The sequence below is a fragment of the Acanthochromis polyacanthus genome, chromosome 16, assembly GCF_021347895.1.
Source record: "Acanthochromis polyacanthus isolate Apoly-LR-REF ecotype Palm Island chromosome 16, KAUST_Apoly_ChrSc, whole genome shotgun sequence".
Taxonomy (NCBI): Eukaryota; Metazoa; Chordata; class Actinopteri; family Pomacentridae; genus Acanthochromis; species Acanthochromis polyacanthus.
In genome coordinates, this window is record NC_067128.1 from 8,765,260 (window position 1) to 8,772,164 (window position 6,905).

Here is a 6,905-nt window from a genome sequence, read left to right on the forward strand (position 1 = left end):
GCAAATCTTATTGTGTCTCATTCATTTTGCGATAAAGTGCATTCTCACCCGCTCCATCCAACTAATTTGACTTACACGCAGACATGACTGCTGTTCGACTCCAGCATCCACATGCCTCGGCTGTTTAGCTCGGAATCATCTCGTCTCTGGAGGGCGGCCTCCGTGGATGCAGTGAATGTCTGCAACCAGCGAGTGGGGCAATGGAGTCAAAACAACTCCTCACGGCAGTCTAGCATTGGCTCTTCCTTCTAAGGCGGGCTGTCTGGGCATTGTGGCTGACAGTTGGTGGGTTGAGCAGCGATGGAGGGCTGACTGGGAGGGGACGGGCAAGGCGGGAAGGAGAGCAAATGCTGGTATTTTGTTGACTCAGATAATTCTTTGGGATTTGGTGGGTGTCAAGAAGAAATGCCAGTGAAAAGCTAATTACATATTTGCATGCAGGAGAACAAGACGCGCAACATATTTCATGGCATCCATAATACCACCGTGTGAAAAGGGACAACGCTGCACAATATCTACAAGGCAACTTTTCAAGCGACTAAAGAAGAAATGTCGTGATGATGAATGCCTCCTCTGTAGCCTTAATGGTCTGACTATATTAAATATCAGTGAGCTTTGATCCTGAATAAACTATTCATTGTGCTCTCAAATGCCAAGTATATGAGTCAGGCAAATTTAATTAACATCATTCAAAAATGAGAAGCTGTTTAGGAGCCAACTGTCGATTATTGGCTAAAAGCATATCAACCAACATGAGTAGTGACTCTGTTTTAATAAAAAACTAAGCCTTACAAACAAGATCCAGACTCACTTCATCTCTGTCTTTTTTTTTCAAACATTGAGGGACATTTTGGCCATTTATGTCATTCTTTTGTGCGAAAAAATCAATGCTCTTTCTAATTTAAGATAACCTATTGTGTGTCTTTCAATCTCAAGGTTAAATATATATATATATATATATATACTACTACTACTGTAAGCAGTAAAAAAGAAAAGAAGAAAGCTCAGAAAGAACATCGAGGTCCTCAAAATAAAGTACTACAACAACAAAAGACAGAAGAATAAAATGCCAGATCCAAGTAAGGGAAAGAATAAGTGGAATAAAAAAATAGAAGGTAAAACCATAACACGATACTAAAAATGATTATGATAGTACTAAGAATAAATAAGTAAATACATAAATAAGGAAATAAGGGTAAAAGAGAACAAAATGAACAACGAAATAAATAAACAGCAATTAGACGATTCAAACAGATGATAAAATAATCATAGAAATAGGGATATAAACTATGTCCAATCCATCATAGCTCCTCCATATGGAAGGCGTCAATGATCACACTTCATGTTTTCAGAGTCTTCTGCCATATTTATAATAAAGGGTAGCCACCATAAATACTAATTCTAAATTGAAAAGAGCAAACCCGTGCATAAATCACAAAACATTTCTGAACCGCAAAAACTGTTTAAAAACTGCATAAAGAGCCTTTCACATGAGAGTAATAGCTAAAATGCAATCTAATTAGAACTTTCTGACTGAACATTGTGTAGCTGACCTCAAGAAACCTCACATCTCCTCCCAATCAAGGGAAATCTGGGTTGGATATAAAGAGTGACTAAGTCTTTCTGTCCCCTGCATAACAGCAAAGCAGCTGCCTTCCTACAGTGAAGCTGCTCACTTAATGCAACCAAAATAGGCAACTTGTAGTGAGCAGCTGCCAGGAGAGCATGTCTGTAACTGTACAGGGATGGCGCAGAGCTGGACTGGAAACAATTCACTGTGAAAGTCGTACCTGAATGAACCAATGCCTGAAAAAGTGTCTGCTTTCTTTTTACCACACTTTTTACAGTTGCTCAGATTGCTCAGTGGAAGAATGTGACTCATCCCTCAAGGATTTGCATTGTCAGTGTATAACAAGCTCTCGAGGTAATCCTTACAATCCAGGTCATCAGTGGAAGAGGGAGAGACTGAAAGGTACATTTTATCTAAGTGCTCTTAAAATGCTGCTGTAATGATACTTTTTCAATTAGCTAAAAACCCGTAAAACTGGAATTCCCCTCATTGTGTTGTGAAGTGTGATAAGTGCCGTAATTTCCATACATTGTTTTCAAACATAAGTGAGCCGACCAATACTGTTCAGGCTACTGAAAACACATAAAATCTGACAGTCAAAAGTCACATTCCTGAGCTGGCGCCACATGGGTGAAAACCCTGCCAGATATTCACCTTACAGGTTCCCCATTGGGTTTACTATTAGTAAAAGAAAGAACCGAAAGGTGTAAATTTTTCATTGGGTGGAGAATGAGACAGGTTTCAGCTTCTGTGGCTCATCAATAAGTCATGAGAAAGAGACGAACAGAGGGGAGGAATGTATTTGCATGTATTTGGGAATGTGGTGCATGTCACTGGCGTGTTCTATGTGCCTACTGTTTGCAGTATGCAAATGTGGCATGTCAGATCAGCACCTAGCACTGGTTTTATAGGCGGGGTCTGCAGAGAGGACCCCCACAAAGAAAGAAGAAAGCAGCGCTACTAAAGGCATCATCATCCATAATTAGATCAACCCATCAAAATGAAATAGACTTAGTGTTCTGTTACAGGGAAGTCTGTAGACTCCAGTGCATCTATGCCAGGCTAAAAAGTCTTTACCTGTTCTGCCCTTTTACAATGACACAGTTGCACAACAATCCGTCATAGCTGGCTGCTGTATCAGGTGCTCAAAGCCCTGGGGTGTGTTACCTCGCCCGGGCAGATTCCACCTGTACCTCTTCCCTCCTTACTATGGGAAAAAATAAGACTTCCAAAGCTTTATTCACAAGGACACCCAGCTGGGAGAGTTAGCTGTGGTGTTTTCTCATTTGAAATATTAATTAGGCGGTGTGGTGCACAGTGTCCTGCTCTGCCTCAGAGGAGGGACAGGTTACCTCACAGGAGCGGCGCTGAAAGGCTTCATTCTCTTCAGGGCTTTTTGCAGCGGGGCTGCTTTTGACTGGTGTTTTCCTCTGACAGCCAAGAGCAACACTGTAATCATGGTAAGCTCACACTCTTTGTTTCTGCTGACGTGCTCGTGAAGAAGTGCAGTCGGGGCTTGTAGAGTTTTCGGGTCGATAAACTGGACTGTCTGGATAAGTGTAAAGCTTTCAGGCCACTGTTTGTGGCAGTTTTGTGGCGAGAGAGTCTGTGTTGAAGGTAGACCTTCATGAGAATTAGTCAAAAAATGAAAGTCTGTCCTTGTCGGTGCCTTATTTTATGTCTAGGCTACACTTCCAAACACTATGGGGAACAGTATGAGAATGATCCACGATAAACAGGCTACAAAAAAACAGTTATGTAAAGAAAAGCGTGCATTATTTTTTGAAACCAATTACAAGGGCTCCTCCCATAGAGGTAGGGTTGATTGTGCACTAAATTGAAAGGTGAGAAAAACAGGCCTTAATTAAAGCATGTGTCAATTCACAAGTTGGTGTTTATTCCATTTATCTTATTCTAAAAGTCAAAAGGATTACCTTTTACCCAGACAGAAGTAGTTTAAGGGTTAAGTTCTTTGACTAAGCTGCATGGAAACACTGACTGGAGCTGCTCTCCAAATGAAACGAGGGGACGAAGATTTAGGAAAACCAAAAAACTGAATTCAACAGGCTCTGAAACCCACACAACTGATGCGTCATTTCCCCTGGAAAACTTTGTTTGGGCACTGCCTCCTGCTGCCTTCAAGTGTCCAAAAAACTGTTGGAATTTTGAAAGCACACATCCCATAAGAATGTGTTTCAGCGTGTGTTTCAGTAGTTGTCGCTTTTCTAAACCAGAATCTTTGCATCTTAATGTCAAACTGACATGTTCACACATGTTTAGTCAACTTATGTGATACATTACAGGGAAAAAAGAAAAATCTATGGAAGAGTACTGGCCGTTAGCGAGAAATGTTTGCCCTCCACTGGCTGCTCCCATTGATTAAAACATGACTTCAAATAAAACAGCCTCATGATGACACTCACATGAGTAAATTTACACTCAGTCATCCCCAAGTCTCGCACATGTCTCACATATTTGACAATCAGGTGATGCTTTGTTAGCTGTCACGCAAAGTGTTGCATCAACATTCCCACAAACATCCCTGTTTTTGGCTTTTAGTATTTAGAATTGTTGCATAAACGACTTCTAGTGTTCTTTGTGTTGGAGTCATTAAATGGAAATGAATTTAATTTGCTTAATGAACTGGGTATGTCAGCCTTTTCCTTTGTTCTCCTGCTGCAGTGCAGTAAAGCTCTGACTGTGTTGCCAGATTTCTAGAGTAGAACAACAGACTGCCTTAATATATGTAAAAAAGACACTAATACATTCAGTATGAATAAAAACAGTCCATACCACATAGGAATTTAGATTCACTACAGTGAGCTCAATACTAAACAATGTATACAACATGAAAGTGTCAAGTCTCAGCTTTAATTTGGGTTTATATCAATAGAGGCACAGCATTCAAATTAAAAGACTCAAAAAAATAATAATTGCACACATGGCAACTAAATATCTTTGGGAGACTGTATATGCAGTTTAAGAGCTTTATTTCATTTCAAACTGAATTTGCTGAAACACGGATACTGACTAATAATTAGTTTGGACTGAGCTGAAAATACAGCTGTTTTTATAGATTAATTCCAGTATGCATAAAATACACCACAATTTAGCCTCTTTGCCTTTCAAATAAGACCGATGTGAGCAGCTATACAGTGACTCACAGGGAATTAAAGTTTCAAAAGTGAGGAGGTGTCTTTATGTTGTCTGCACAATAGCTTCATTATATTAAAAAAAATGTCCTTTGTGCATGCACAATGATCCCTCAAAACTGTGAATGGAAGACATGATAGAATAGTACATGGACAAACAATATAAACTACAGATCCCTCCTGAAAAGACAGAAATGTTGCTGCCAACACTGAAGCTTAAATGAAAAAGCATAAAGTACAATAATCATTAAATCAAATCATTTTCACATGATGTATGTAGACAAGATAGAGGATTAAGTGAACAAATTTAAAAGGTAATTAATTCAAACCTGTTTAAATTATTGTTACTACAAAATCCAAGTGGAAGAAGAAGCCTCTGCTGGGGATGATATTACTTACTGAGTCATTTTGATAAATCCAAACTTGTTCCTTGTGTACAACATTAACTTTATTCTGAAATTTTGACATTGGTATGACTTTAACTGTAACATAAAAGTTAGATAACACTTACAGAAATTATTTTATTTTTTTAATGAAGTGATTATTGCAGATTAGTTACTAACCTAGTCCAAAAGTTAGAACTTTACTGTCATTGATGTGTAAATTTCTGACATAGAAATAATGCTAAAACACAAGGAATGCTTAGCAAACAGCAGCAAGAAATTCAAACTACAAAGATATCACCAGCTAACAGCTGTAGATTACATTTCACGGTGCATTGTGGGATATTCTAGGTTATTGTATTACATGATGTTGTGTATCAAATATAGGCTGGATTTCTAAATATGAAAGACGTCTATGGAGGGCTCTTTATCCCCTATCTGGGTGCTTTCATTTCTCAACAGTCTTTTTTCTTACATTTTCTTATATTACAACAAAAAACATATGTTATTATTTCTTCAAGTCAATGCAGAACCCTTCAGTGTCATATTTACAGAAAAAATCTTGCGTTTGCATATATTACAACAAAAGTATTTGTTATTTTTTGCTCAAACTAATGCATAACCATCCAAATGACAACCATGTGAAACAGAAAAAAAAGTTTGTGTATATTTTTATTAAAACAACAGAACATATTTTGTGTTGTGTCAAAACCACTTAGAGTGATTGCTGTTTAACGATTAGCAAAGCTGCTGTCATCCTGGAAAAGACCCGAAATGAAAACGGATTACATCCAGTGGTCAGGAGGGGGATTATTACCTTAATTTAACACCCCTCTTACCTTTCTCCTAATATAAAACAAATGGGCTTAATGGGTTGATGTGACTACTGTGCCCCTTTAATGTATTAAAATGTTTTAAAATGGTAATGGAAGGCAGTTATACAATGTGACCAGTATCTAAATCTGGAAGTTAGTCATCACCCAAACAAACATCAGCTAAATGACGTGGGAAAACCGCTTGTTGACCGGCCGTCTCCATAGTGACGCTGATTTGGAAGTTTACGAGCAGCACTTGAAGGCATCACTTTACCACCGTGCTGCCGCGCTCCGCTGCAGGGGCAGAACTTCATGTCATAGCACCAGCACCACAGTGTGCTGCAGTAGTGGATGCTTTACTGGAGGCTAGAAGGACTAAAACGCAACATGTCCCATCAGTCAGAAACAGCATCTCAGTGAGGATCTCAAACTGCGAAAACTTACAGTCGGTTTACAAGCTGGAGGGGAGAGAAAAGTTTACTTGTGAGTGTAATTAAGGGTGAGTTGATCTTGAAATGACCGCTCTGACTTAGAGTTATGTGTGGATCTGTCACTGTGCTAAAGGCAGAGTATCTTTTTTTTTCTTCTCCATGATATTTTTTCTGCTTTTTCACACTGCTGTTGTTTATCCTGTTGGAATGATTTTGTGTTTGTTTTATGCTCTGTAGGAGTTTTTGTTCTAAACCAAAATCATGTTCACAACCTACATAAAGAGTCTGAATGATATGGTATTTTCTACGGTAAGCGTACAGGTTATAAGCACTCCTGCATGTCCTTACTATGCTGAGAGATGCATGGCTGTACTGAAAATAATGTCTATGAACATCCTTAATTTGTTTTCCTTGGTGTTAAAGCTTGCACTCCTTTGCTTTGTTCATAGACAACTTATGAGATTTGCATAACCATTATTACATGTAATGTTTCCGCATATTCACTTGAAATATGCATGTTTATCATCATCAGCTGCATGTACAAGCAGATATTC